Source organism: Coturnix japonica, chromosome 1 (assembly GCF_001577835.2).
Source record: "Coturnix japonica isolate 7356 chromosome 1, Coturnix japonica 2.1, whole genome shotgun sequence".
In the NCBI taxonomy this organism is placed as follows: domain Eukaryota; kingdom Metazoa; phylum Chordata; class Aves; order Galliformes; family Phasianidae; genus Coturnix; species Coturnix japonica.
The window spans coordinates 2,929,777-2,944,119 of record NC_029516.1 but is presented as its reverse complement, the minus strand read 5'-3'; the positions used below and the strand labels follow the sequence as shown (position 1 = coordinate 2,944,119).

At 42.9% G+C, this 14,343-nt stretch overlaps 1 long non-coding RNA gene across 1 annotated transcript; it reads right to left on the bottom strand.

Annotated features, from left to right (window-relative positions):
• Positions 1–1,797: 1,797 nt before the first annotated feature.
• Positions 1,798–13,216, bottom strand: LOC116654435. Its single transcript, XR_004309686.1, has 2 exons — positions 12,601–13,216; positions 1,798–4,100 (listed from the first exon to the last, which is right to left on the bottom strand). It is a non-coding gene; the product is annotated as an uncharacterized LOC116654435 (long non-coding RNA).
• Between the last annotated feature and the right edge of the window lie 1,127 nt (positions 13,217–14,343).

Sequence of the window (14,343 nt, the reverse complement as noted above, 5' to 3'; positions counted from 1 at the left end):
AATTTGCAGTAATGTATTTTCTTTGCCGCTCACATGAAAACTCTGCTGCTCACACGTATCTATGTGTAAACAATGCTGACAGGCCCTCAAAACCAAAACCAAATTGTGAAATTGAGGCAAATAGCCCAGGAACCTGAAATGTTCTGGTTTCTAAAACACTGGCTGCTGTCAAAAAAAAAAAAATAGAGTAAAATAAAGCTCTGTTTACATGAGGAGCACACTGTTTGTTGATCAAGTTTCTAAGGTGATGTAGCAGGAAATACTGATCTTAGGAAAAATGACACGAACAAAGCACCAAACTATAATTCAGCAGCTATTTGTCAACTGATAACAGAAGGGGGGGGGGGGGGGGGGAAGATATTTAATAAGCAACGAGAGTTTTTCATTGGATTTTTTTCTCTCCCATACTGGCAAATACAAATAGAGCCTCTCACCTGCTCTGCTCCCATACATAACTGTTTGGAAGAGCAGAGCTGAATCATTTATCAGAAGGGATGTTTCCATCAGATGCAAATACCCACACTAGCTGCTGTTTCTACATCGTGTCACAGACGAGATGGATGCTTAAGCAAGGTTATAATGTACCTGCATTTCCTCCAGCTTGGTGCCAAGCTTGCTGAGTCATTTTCCCTGTTCCCATTCTGCAGTCGGCTGCTTGTTCGCTTTTCCCTGTTATTTGTGTGGGTCGTGAGCCCAGCAACAGATGAGAATAGACGCGTGTATTCCTTCGGGCTGCTTCCATAAGGAAAGAAGGGTTCTGCCACGCTCTTTTTCTGCTTGCAGGTTTGTCCAAGCCCCTCTCCCGAAACCATATGATCTTGAGAGGGAGCAGCTAATTCAAAGACAGTTCTATTCTTGCAGGTTGCATAAAAATCAGTACATAGGTAGAAGGGCAAGACCCAGAAACCAAAGCAGAGCTTAACCATTGCACGTCAGGGCCGGCAGCTGCCTTCTGGCCATGCAGATTCCATCCCAGCCAATTAATTTATATGGCCTAATTGTATCTACACTGAACAACAGCTTTGCCATACGCTGTTTTGTCAGTGATGCTCGGAATTAGTTCAGGCTTGGATAGAGCCAAGCTCGGTATGTTCTCATGGATGATAGGAATGGTGCTGAGTTTCTACCTAGGTTGGAGCTCTGCAGGTTGCTTAGCTGAGATGATGGCTTGGGGAAGCCCTTTGCTGGGGGCAAATGCAGGGACAGGCTTAGACCCATTCTTACCTGAATTAATTTGTAACGCCTTTCTCTACCACCTTGCTTGGTCTTACTGCAGGACGGTCACACTAACACTGAGCACAACAGAGGTTCTCATCTTAATTGCGGTTAATTTGATCTGGCAAACAATTTCAGCGCGACTGAAACTAGAAGCTAAAAAAAGATGTGCCTTTATATGCATAAAATAGATGTACAAATATGTGTCGTGTGCCACCTGCCTTACTCCCAGCTTGTTCCTGCAACAGACACAAATGGCATCTGCTCCAGCAATACTGCATTATCTGAATGGACGCTTGCAGTAATCTGACACTGGTGCTCTTTAAAACGAAGGCACTGGTGGTTCTGCCAGGAGATGCTGCATGTGAACCTCTTCTGAAAGGAAGACTTCTCCGTATGAATTAAGATTCTTTAACTTCTGATGATCCATCTGTAATTTATCATACTTGTAGTACTTAGGGACATGGTTTGGTGGGCAACATTGGTAGGTGGATGGTTGCACTAGATGATCTTAGAGTTCTTTTCCAACCTTAATGACGCTATGGTTCTATATATGATCATAGTCTACGGAAGCAGCTTCTCTTCCAGGAAGTACATTTATTGTATATATTGCAGCTGCTACACCACCAAAGAATATCAGGGGCATTTTCCTGGACAGTCTACAGCCATACCCATGGAGATAACCTCTGCCTTGAAGGGCTTACATAGCAAAAAGACAAAAGAGTGAGCAATGTAACTCTCAGGCAGAGCAAACATGACCTTTTGCAAATGTCAAGTTAATACCATGATTTGGAAATGGAAGGGGTGCATGGGTCAACAGGGATGGGAAACGCTTGAGGCTAGAGGTGAGGTGAAAGAAAAGCCATTGCAGACCTATGTGGCATGAGATGGAAAGGAAGAACATACAGAGATTTATATGGTCAATCAGCATGTCCAGGCTGAACAACAGAGAGAAAAACCCCATGACCCTTCCCACTGCTCACACTACCACCAGCTATCTTCTACCTATCTCTTGCCCAAACCTTCATAGCCTGGATAGATGAGATGTAGAAGAAAAGGGGCTGACATCATGCTTCCTCCTCTTTGCTGGTTCCACGCAGGTGGCTGGAAGTCTCATGACAACCCTGTTTTGGGGTTGTGTCTCGCTGTGACTCTGCCTCCTGCAGCCGCTTCGGTTACATCTGAATCTCAGGGCTGGAGCAAGCCACAGTGCAGTGCTCTATGTTCAGGGCCTCACAAAACTGAACATTAACAGGAACAGCTTCAGGAGCAGCTGCAACTTAGGAAGTCACAATTCCTTCTTTGCTGCTCCTCCTTCTTAATGGGAGGAGATTGCTGGAGGTTTTACATGGATGCAAAACAAAACACACTTCCCCGACAGTAGCTCCAGTTTGCAAACTGAGGCTTTAACCACATCCTACCCTATCTGATCATTTCCTTGTGTACTTTTCAGCGACACGTGAAGCGCATTCACCAGAGCCACGCCAACATCTCCTAAGCGGCCAAGCTTAGTAGCACAGAGACAATACAAGCATTGATGATGCGCCTAGTTTCTCCAATGAACAAAGAGAGTCTTGCCTTTAAGACTTATCAGAATTTGCAAGATATAGATTATTGAACTCTCTGTTCCTGTTTCACTCTCTTGAGAACAGGGATGATTCTCTTGCTGAATGGAGATGCTGCGTGCATCATACGAGATCCATAAAATGATTTTAAGTTGAAAAATGAAGTATCATGAATTTGGTAGATATTCAAGGTGAAATACAGCAATAAATTCATAGGTACTTGGGGCTATACTGGTCCATGCTGCCTATCATGACCACTCTGTTCTAACCAGGGTTCGGTTGCTGCTCCTCTATAAGTAATGACAAACATGTAAGTAATGTCTACAGTCATGTTATTTGTGTGAAATGAACCAAGTGTTTCACATGAATAAAATTGCCCACAGTAGCCGGTTCATTCAGCATTTGGTATTGATTTAAGAGGGGAAAAGGAAACACCGTCAAAGTAGGAGAATGTGCCCCAAGATCTCAAGGGCTACAGGGCACACCAGCTAATACTTTAAATGCTGTCCTCCTCTCTGTATTTTTCTCTTCCTTATCACAGCAAAATTCAAAATGTCCTTGATCTTGGCACATCATTTTCCCTCAGGTTCGCCCGGAAACATTTTTCCACGCTTCCTCTCTTTTTCAAAAACTCCTTCCTCGGTTTCCTTTCTTCATTAGTTGATGTACAACAGATTCTACCATGAGACTGCGTCTGATTTTGTTTGATTTCTCCCTTCCTTTATCTCCACCCAGAGACATCCAGCACATTGTTTCATAATCTTCCTAGAGTACAGGGAAAGTATGTTCTTTCCAAGTGAGCTGTGAACTCCTTTCCTCTTTCTCCTCCTCAAATGTTCTTCAACTGCTCTGAAAAAATTGTATCCCTGTATTAGTACTTTATTTACAAGTTAGGAGTTCCTTGTTAGGGAAAAAAATAGGAAACGTTCTGTTTCCTTGCCATGTAATGCATATTTTTGCACAACGGCTTTACACTCCAGCACACGCTGATTTCTTCAGCCCTTAGGAAGGACAGAGCCACATTTGTCCACCCGCCATCAACATGGTGTCTGTGGGAGATCCAGGAAAGGATTCTCTTCATTATTACAGACAGACATTGGTGCCTAGAAAGCAAAACTGGTGAAACTATGCACAGGAGGAAGGGTTGGTTTTGGTATTGGTTGGGGAAAGCTCTGTGCTTCATTTTGGTGTCACTGCCTTTCAGCTGCTGTTTGGTAGTTGATTAACACCAACAAAACGTTTGAAGCCATGATGAAGTGAAAACACCAGACTCACATCAATATTTCTGGATGGTCAGATGACAAGGAAGCCTTGGCGCACCTAGAGAATGCAATCATGGAAAGGGAGAGCTGAAAATGGGTTGCAAAGCCCCTTTTGTACCCTGAGCAAAATGAAGCTATCTCTGGGAGAGGCTACTTCATGTCCAGAGCGGCAGATGTAGCAATTCATTTATACATTTTCATTTTAATTCAAAGAACCTCTCTTTGAATAAAAAGCTTTTAGTGTTAATTTGTGGATCTTTTCTTCTTTCCCATATATCTAGCAACAACACTCCCCACAGTAAGTCAAACCAATTCAGGTCTGTTGGACACAGAACAATTTTCAGTATCTTTGTTTTAAGTCTCCTCTGCCTTCTCCCTCAGTCTTTTCCTTTCTAGACAATGCAAAGAACATTTGTCAGCCTGTCCTTGAGCTTTCCCAACTGTCAATAATCCCCACTGCTTTCCTATTTGTCTTCATCTCTTTGACTTTATTCTAGTACAGCATCCGAGCCCACACCCTGCATTCCAACTGAGCCTCATTAGAGTGGGATAATTGCTTCTCATTTTTCACCTATTACCCTCCTGTTCATACATCTCAGAATAAGTTTTACTTTTCTGGGGGTTTTTTTTGTTGTTTTTTTTTTTTCCCTGCAATAACTATGCACTGCTCTATGTCTCATTCACAGCTCTTGTTCTTCTGAATGGCTGCTTGACCAGTTTGCCACTTTGCATTTGTGTGTTTTCTTGTTTCTGTCTGTACTGAACCATTTCTGGTTGATTTAATACTGTTTCCCAGGAACATTTTGGAACACATTCTTCAGAGTAATTACATATTCTTTATTCCATCATCCAAATAACTAATGAAAATATTAGAATTAGGTCCAAAAGTAAGCCCTACGGGAGCCCATTTGGAATGCCCTTTAAATTCAGAGGAAAGGAATTAGTAATTCTCATATGATATACAGCTTTTTCTCTCTTTTATGCCTTGAGATGACTTAGCAGAGATCACAGTTCCCGATCAGTTTATGGGAATGTGGTGTAGAAAGGTGCTGAAAGCCCTATTTATTTCCAGATATATCACATATACTCTCTCTCCCTAATTCTATAAAACAGTTGTTTTGTTGAAAGATGGAAACTTAGATAGCTTTGACATCACTCATTCCTGACAAATTGAAGCTGGTTGATGTGTACTTCCATTATCAGTCAAGTCTTATAACTAATTAACAGTTTATTGTAATGTTTTTCTTCATTACCTTCTAAACTGACTGCTGGGTATCACAGAATCACAGAATCACAGAATTACCCGGGTGGAAGGACCTCAAGGATCATAGTTCCAACCCCCTGCAGCAGGCCACCAAACATACACCTTTAACGAGATCAGGTTGCCCAGGGCCCGTCCAACTGCCTGAACACCTCCAAGGACGGGGCATCCACAACCAATCCCCTTGGCTCTGCTTCCCTCTCTTCAAAGACAGGTCCTACCTTTCCTTTCTTCCCTCCTGAGGGATTCCATTATCCAGGATCTCACCCAGGTAGGGCTTTGGGAATTGCTTTGGCCAGTGCCTGCAGCACTCTGGGTGAATTTCATCCATCCCTACTGGCTTGAATTGGTCCATTTCTGTTTGGCTCCTTCTGTTTTTCTTATTCAGTAAGCCAGTTCTGATAAGTATCTCCTCGTCATCCTTATGGCTGAAGCACAAGAAATAATGCTTGTTTTCTGTCTTTCCCCTGTCTTTTTTTCATAGTCTTCTGTTTTCCATTAATTCAGTTAACAATAACTTCTGTTTCCTTCTTCTTATTCCTGAGACCTTTACAGAGCTTTCTTTTGTCATCTTTTTAATCCCTTACAAATTGGAGCTCATTTTCTCCCTGATCCTTTTCACTTTAGTTCTATATATTTGTGCTATTCCTTTCTAGACACCTTTTTACTAATTTTGTTTCCAGTCTTTTCACAGCTTTTTGCCCCTTCTCCCTTTTCTGCTTTACTGACTCCTTCCATTCTTCACAGGGACAAACTCTGAAGAAGTTAACCTTTGCATTCCTATTCTCAGCCAGCTCCTCCTCATCACTCACAGTCTCGTCCATCTCTCCATCATCTCCTCCATCACCTGGATTTCACTGCCAGCCTCCTTCCCACATAGCTCAAATCCCTCCTGCTATGCATGCAAGGCAAAGCCTAGCATCGCTCTTTGTAGAAGATCTTTTTCAAGGTAGCAAACCATTCTTTGCTCTCTTATCACAAAGACAATTAATAATCGATTTGTCTTTTAAAGTCATCCAACTGTCCACTACACCCATCCTTGCCTTGTCGTTCACTCCCAGCCATTTCCCATTTCTCATCTCCTTCCTTTTTCCCAGTGCCTAGATTTAGTAGTCTTTACCTAAAACTCTTTTTAAGATGGCAGATTTATGTGATGTTCCTGTAAGCATCACAGAGGCTGCCTGCACGCTGAGGCGCCCCTCTCCAGCTCGGTGGGAGGCCAAGCAGGCATTTAGGAAAGGCAATTAAAGGGTTTGAATGTTCTGTGCACTGAAACATCCCTTTACTCTTTGAGATTTATAGCATCCAATACACAGATGGCATTGCTTTTCATCAAAAAATGTGTTGTTATCTCTTAGGAAATCAGACAACAAAAGCCCAGGCCCATATGAAATGTGTTAAACAAAGTTCCTAGCTCTTTGGGTCACTGTTCTTCATAAGATGAGAATGTCTTAAAACAAGGAAGAAACTGAACCTGCATTAGGTAGCATTAGGACCAGACCCACAGTTCCTCTTGCATCCACCCACCTCTCATTTCTTGTTAACCACTCAGGGGTGATTCCTGCTCAAGCTTTCCTGAGGCTCTCCACACTCATTATCATTCTACATTGAGCAGCTACAAGGCTGTAGGTATCCTTTAAGCCTCGTGAATACAGCTGTCAAGTTCCATGTCAGCAGATAACAGTAAGAAAGAAGCAGAGCATCTCTCACCACAGGGACTTACAATGCTGAGCCCAAGTTGAATGGTTGGTGGGACCCAAAAGATTTGGGGTCATTGGACTTGGTGATCTTTATGGGTCCCTTCCAACACGGGATGTTCAATGATTCTGGAGTTCATTGAAAAGACAGTGCTGGATTTTTTGTGGAGAGTCACAGTGACAGAAGAGGCAACTGAAACAAGTTGCATCAATGTACATTACAACACTAAATATTAGGAGGAAAAAAAAATTACAATGAAGGTGTACAGCAGAAGGCTGTACTTACTATAATAGCAAAATCTCAGGTAATGATGAATTCATTATCTAACACCAACCCCGAACAATATCAAAGACAATCTGATATAGAATGTGATTAGGAATGAATTAAAGGACGCTAACGTGATTGATATGCCTGGGCAGTTTTATGGAAAGCCTGTCACGTCAAACAAATGGATGTTTTACTTAATGGGAATGAAAGTTTGCTTAATAAAGATAAGGTTGCTATAAATGATTTAGATTTCTGTGAGTTAACAGTTGCTGAACACAATCCCAATTAAAGAAAAGCATATGAGATCTAATCTGGCGCACTAAATGGATTAAAAACTATTTCACCAATATAAGTTATAATTTAATTCAAAATGCAATCATACTGCCATTATTGAAGTTTACCATTTACTTCTTTTGGACCCTGGATTTCTTGATGTCTTTAGGATTGACCCAGAGGAAGAGATGAAAGTCATCACTGAGAAACTCACTGATGACGTGAAAGTCATTCGCATCAGCTCCGTGGTAGGAGGACTGTGATGAAATGAGGTGAATCTAAATACAACCAAGTGCAGTGCGGTGAAAACTGTAGATTGTGCTTGCAAGACAGAAGACAATGGCCCAGAATGTGGGAGCAAATAAATAGCCCCAATAATCAACTAAATTTGAGCGTACTGAGGATAAGAGAATTATGCAGCAGCCTCAACTTGTCCAATGGTACCGAAAGTTTTTTTTTGCAGGAAAATGACTCTGTGTTGTTCCTGAAAATGAAGAAGAGGTTGATTTGCAACCAAGGATGTCATTCAAAGAGATGTTACAAGGAGGTGCAAATTACCACCGCGTAATTTGCGTGGTGATAATTTGCGTTTGATGTATTATTGCATCAGTACAATAATGGGATGCAGCCAACATACCCTACGACACCAGGAGCTTGGGACACACACGCTGACACCTCAGGGATCCAGGACAGAAAGCAGCAGTGCAGAAGGGAGCAAACTGCTGTGGCGTGCTACAGGCTTCTCTTCATCATCCCTTGTCCTCAGTTGCCGTCATCAGCCACCAGCTACTTTGCTGGTGTGAGGGAGTTTGCAACCTCCTTCAGCTGTCACATCCTGAATCTCTGCCAGACTTGTGTTGCAAGAACTTATGCCAGTGTTTTTAACCCAGAGTGTATTTTAGCCCTTAGTGTTCTCCATGACATAGAATAAACATTAGGGAGGAGATTCAGGCTTCAATGAGAAATGCTTTCCCATGATACGTTTTCATTTTGGCATGCGCACTGTTTATGATGAAAGGATCCTAAAATAATTGTATTAGATGAACCGCCTGTTCTTCTAGCTTTGAGGCCAGTACAGCATGACATTTCAGAGATAAAATGTTGTGGAACAGCCTCTGACTTATAGCCCAGTGGAACTTTTCCGAAGTCATTCTTCTTTCTGCTTTTATTTGCTTGAGGTTTATAACCTCAAAACGTCAAGCTTACATCACAACGTTGCCAGAAGATCACCCTGTGCATTAACTAAATCTTAAACTGTAAGCAAATTTAATTCTTCTGAAGGCTGATTCACAAGCAGTCTGCTCCCTAGTGTGGAAACTCCTCCCTCCAACTCAAAGGAATCCCAGGATCCACAAGAAATACTACATATCCAGGAGAAGATTCTACGTGTCCTTAGGAGAACTTGTCTCTGCATACAAGTTCAAGTGAGACTACAGGGCATTAAATCAAAGGAGACCAATGCCAGATCAGTTGCTGAGTAACTGATACTGATCATCATCACATCCTGACCAGCTGGATGAATGACAGCAACAATTTCTTGGGACAGCATCTGAAATCTTCTCCATTTTCTTCCTGTGCAATTAACTCATGGCTGCCAACTTAACAAGGGGAAATTAATTCGTGTTGCAGATAGGCAGCTTTGCATCGCGTCCTTTGGATGAAGGTATGTAATTATGAGAACTCTGAATCATTATGCACATCGCTTAGATTATTGCAATTATCGAAAAGCAGAGAGTGTGCCCTGCCAAAAGCTTTGAGAGTCACAGGTGAAAAGGGCTAGCCAAAAGCCACGTCATTCCTGTTGGGCCATTCCTGGCTCCCTTGGGAAGTATTGCATTTCTGAAAACAGGAGGAGAAAAGGTTTGGAGGATGTTTTCTGACGTTATCCTCTGCTTTATGGAAAGGTATGGGATCCCAGCATGCTGGTCTTGGTGGAGGGACATGGTGTATCTTCAAGGTCCACATCTCTACTTTCCCATCTACTCAACAGCCCCTTTTGGGCTGTCCCTAACAAGAGATATGGCACATGATGCACCTTGATGTAAAGATTCCCTTGATGTAACATGTCTCTGTAGCTCCTTTTGCTATAGACAGTGATGACACAAGGCAAAAGCAGAGTGTCTACCAGCACAGCTGTTTATGTCACACTTGGGAATAGCTGCTTCATAGCTGGAATTTCTGAAAGCCACAGAGGACGGTGATGAATGGAGAATGATGGAAGCCTCTGCCTAAAACATGACAAGTCCTGCCCCCAAGAGCTGAGGACTGGCACTTCTGCCTGCACCTTAGGAAAGCAATAGGACAAACCAAGCAAGGCGTTTTTGTTGGATCATTTATTTATTGTTCTGTGCAAAGCACAGGGTGTAACTATCACCAGCATTTTTGGCTATTGAGCTAGCTCCAGGCATCACTGTGTTTCTATTACAGCAAAACATATTAGCTAATCATGAATTTGCTTTTAGCCACAGTGACTGCATGGCTTTCCTGTTTTTATGCAATGCTGCAGGACATGAGACAGATCCCAGTCCCTAATTTCTCCAGGGCGGAGACCTGCTTACTGCAAACAGCCCCATAGTCCAGAGCGTGAGGCTGCACACAAGGGCATTGCTGGAGGTAGCTGGTGGAGCTGGCTGGGCCTTGATCTGATCCATTGGCTGCTGTTTACTACATAGAGACAGGGCACAAGATCAAGAACTGCCCATACTGTTTGATTTTTAGCATGCTGCCTGCTGCAGGTTTGGCCCAGGCTAACAAATGTTCACCTAAACAATGTCTGGGTACAGATCTGAGCTTGATGTCCCTGATGGGCCACTTGACTATAATATGGAGAGTAAAATAGTTAGCCTGGTGGCCAGCTGAGCTCAAAGCCAGGGAACACAGCCAGTATAGCTGTCACTTGGTTGTACTTCTAAAGTCATTGCTGTCAATAAGCGTTACCCAGATGTACTCCAATCCTTTGATATGTCAGTGATTTTTAATGCAAAGATGGTGTGTATTTCCGAGTGGCTTAGTACTTCCTACCCTAGCACATGTGGAGGTACATTAGCTCGTGTTAATAATCTCTTGCTCTTTAATTCATCTTCTTTTTCCAGCATCACTTTCTTCTCTCATATGACTTCCATAGGAAAACAGAGGCTGCCAGCAGAAAACAGCAGCATGGACAGCCTGTTCTCTCTGCTGGCACTTCCTGTGGCTCTTGGGCTTCTTCCTTGCTCTTCATGAAAGTTTGACACCCTTCAGGTCTTACACCAGCTGCCTGTTCCCCAACCCATTCCCCATTACTCAGGGAAAAGCCAGAGAAGGAGAAGGAGCTACTCAACCCTTTCCTGACCCATCTGGAAGGCAGCAGTGGTACAACCTCAATGGAGATGTTACATAAACTTGCCTTTCGTCGACAGTTTCACTAATTTGGGGTAAACAAGCTTCCTCTAGCAGAATAAGCTGCCTTTGCATTGTGCTGACTCTTTGCTGGGATAATAAAAAAGCACACGGGCTTTTGCTGACACTGTTATTCCAGCAAAATGTTTAAGAATGGGCTTAGCCTAATTCTTCAACTATATTCCCAGATTTATTACGTACATTGAGCAAGCAAATAGCAAGTATTTCAGTGACAACCTCTGAGCTGGAAGCAGACACAATGAAATAATTTCCCTTCCCTGCAAAATCCTAATTGCTCCCTTTACTCTCCGGTGGGCTGCAAGATTGCCAGTTTCCTAGGAGGTTTCCTTACAGTGTGTCATGCATTAAAAACTTCCAATTGATTCTAGCGCCCATTCCTGCTTGCACATTAAATTGTCTCAATATCCAGGTCTTACTAGATTTTGGAAGGTGTAAACCCCACCATTTCAAAAGATTTTTAGTATTTCTAAACGTATTTCTTTCTGTATGCAGCTACAGGTGTTTTATAAGATTTTTTCTGTCATTTGGCTAATTATTTAGTACTACTGAGTTGTATGTTCTAATGAAGACTAGAGCAGCTGACAGGCAGTCCACTTACAAATGAAAACCGACTGCGATTTTAATGTTACATAAGGCACGTTTATAGGAAAAGTCTCATAGAAGTGGATAAGCGAAGGAAGCAGTGGGAGTCGATTGAAATTTAACTTAGTTTTATAGAAGTTATTTTAAAAGGCTGTAGAGTTAAACAGAGAATAATTTAATTTTTTACTGAGTTTTTTAATAGCCTCTCAAATTCTATTCCTGTGATTTAATAACACACGAAACCTCAACAGAAAGGTATAATTTTCTGCTAAATTCTTTAGGATCGTAAAATAGCTTTGTTTCCTAAAAATAATTTCATTCCCAAGAGAGCAGTTTCTCCAAGTATTAGACTGCCTCCCCGGATCTGCATCTCTTTGTACCATTTCAGATCCTTTTGCTTGGATTTTCTTTCTAATATTTTATCTCTGTGTTGTTGGGAGGAGGGGGGGGGGGAAACAAGAGAGAAGAGGTTGCCTAGCTGTTATTCAGTCAATAAACTTGATGTCTTTTTCTGTTTGCACAAATGTCTGCTTTTAGAAGTTTCATATCATGTCATAAATGCTACTTGTTTGAACAAGCAGAGATTTATTTATTGCGCTGAAAGGACTTTCTGTGCTCCGTGCCTCATTTGCAGCATTATTGCCGATTGATTTCTGCTCTACCTATTATTGACTTGCCAGCAATATTCTAAAGCAAGGTTGGGTCCATGTCAGAAAAATTTGTTGCTTTACACACAGCCTTTTTCAGCACTGCTCACTCAATATTGTTTCCCTTCCCAGCTACTGCTCCAGTAAACGAAAACAGCTAGCTGTTGTCTGAAATGAAGAATAATTGGAAACATCATGCCTGCTTCTTTCAGCACAAGGAACAATTCGGCCATTTAGGGCTCCGCTAACACTCCTGAACGCCCATCTTACTCAAAGCCTGGTGTCCATTATACGCTCAGGAGGAGTATTAAAACTTACAAACTCCTGGCAGCTTTCTCCTCGCTGTACAAAGCAGCTGGCAGAACACCACACACGGGATCGGAATTACCGCATGCAAAAAGCCGGTGGGCAGAGCTACTGCTGCATCTTACCTGGGTACTTCCCGGACGGGGATCTACCTTGCAAACAGCAAATTAGCTTCACCCTTCAAAAAAGAAATCCTCCGGGGAATGCTGGCTGAGATGCGACTCTGTGGGTTGCCTTTTGTTCACTGAGCTTATGCAGCTCCCAGACAACAGCCCCCCGGGCTCGTAGCACCAGCTCCAGGATGCTGATCCAGCACGGGCACAGAAAAGGGAACATCATCCATGTTTCACCCGAAGCCTTGAGGCTTGGAAACGTTCGCTTGTGGGGCCCTGAAGGACGTGTGATGCCAAAGGTAGGGCTGGAAGAGATCCCACTGGTATTGGATTGCAAACTCCTGCTTGAAATCCCAGAGTCGGTGCTTCTGGAGGGAAGATTTCAAGACCTCGCTAGCTGCTTACTCTAGCTAGAAATACAGGCACAGAAATCCTCTGCTTTAGACAGCAATGGGGATGGAAACCTAGCACAAAACATACTAGTGTTTCCTCCTTCCCCAGCAGCTGCCTGTGACTCATCCTTTGGTGTCCCCTTAGAATCACAGAATCATAGAATCATTCAAGTTGGAAAAGACCACTAAGATCATACAGTCCAACCATCAACCTTCCGTCATTATTGCCCACTAAACCATGTCCCTCAATGCCACATCCGTCCTTTTTGTGAACACCTCCAGGGAAGGTGACTCCACCACCTCCCTAGGCATCCTATTCCAATACCTCACCACTCTTTCAGAGAAGAAGATTTTCCTAATATCCAGCTTGAGGCCATTCCTTCTTATCTTATTGCTAGTTAACTAGGAAAAGAGGCTTTGTAGCCCCACGTATTATTTGGAGAATATGCCCTATGAGGAGCAGCTGAAGGAACTGGGGCTGGTTAGTCTAGGGAAAAGGAGGCTGAGGGGAGACCTTACTGCTCTCTTCCAATATCTGAAAGGAGCTTACAGTGAGAGCGGGGCAGGTCTCTTCTCATTGGTGAAAGGACAAGGGGAAATGGCCTCAAGTTGCGCCAGGGTAAGTTTAGGTTGGATGTTAGGAAACACTTCTTTACAGACAGGGTTGTTAAGCACTGGAATAGGCTCCCAAGGGAGGTGGTTGAGTCACCATCTCTGAATGTGGTGCTCAGAGACATGATTTAGTGGAGGGTTGTTAGAGTTAGGGTAGTATGGTTGGGTTGTGGTTGGACTCGATGATCCTTAAGGTCTTTTCCAACCTGATCAATTCTATGATTCTATGATTCCAGCTCTCTCTTACAGTCTCTGTCTTGCTGAGATGCTGCACTGCCAGTCCTCTTCCACTTCAGAAGAGCTACTTCTGTCTCTAAACATAAATGAGGCACTGAGGGATATGGTTAGTGGGCATGGTTTGATGGTTGGACTAGATGATCTTAGAGATCTTTTCCATCATTAATGATTCTGTGATTCTGTATGTGAAGTTTATACATTGCTGTGGACCTGAAAAGGTAAAGCAGCAGAACCCACACATTGCTCAGAGACAATGAGGCACTGTAGAAACAGACAAGACATGAATATAGGCACAGAGATACAGAATGCCATCACCAGACCGAGATGCTGTTTGAAGGACTTTGAAGCTGATCACACAGTACATAGATAGATAGCACACAGATCAGGAGTGTGTACCTACTTCCAGCCTTTATACCATGGGCACATACTCAGTCAATAAAGAAAATAATGGGGTTATTTTGACCCTTCCAACAGACTAAACCTGTAAACCATTCGGGTCTTGGTGAGTTAAAAT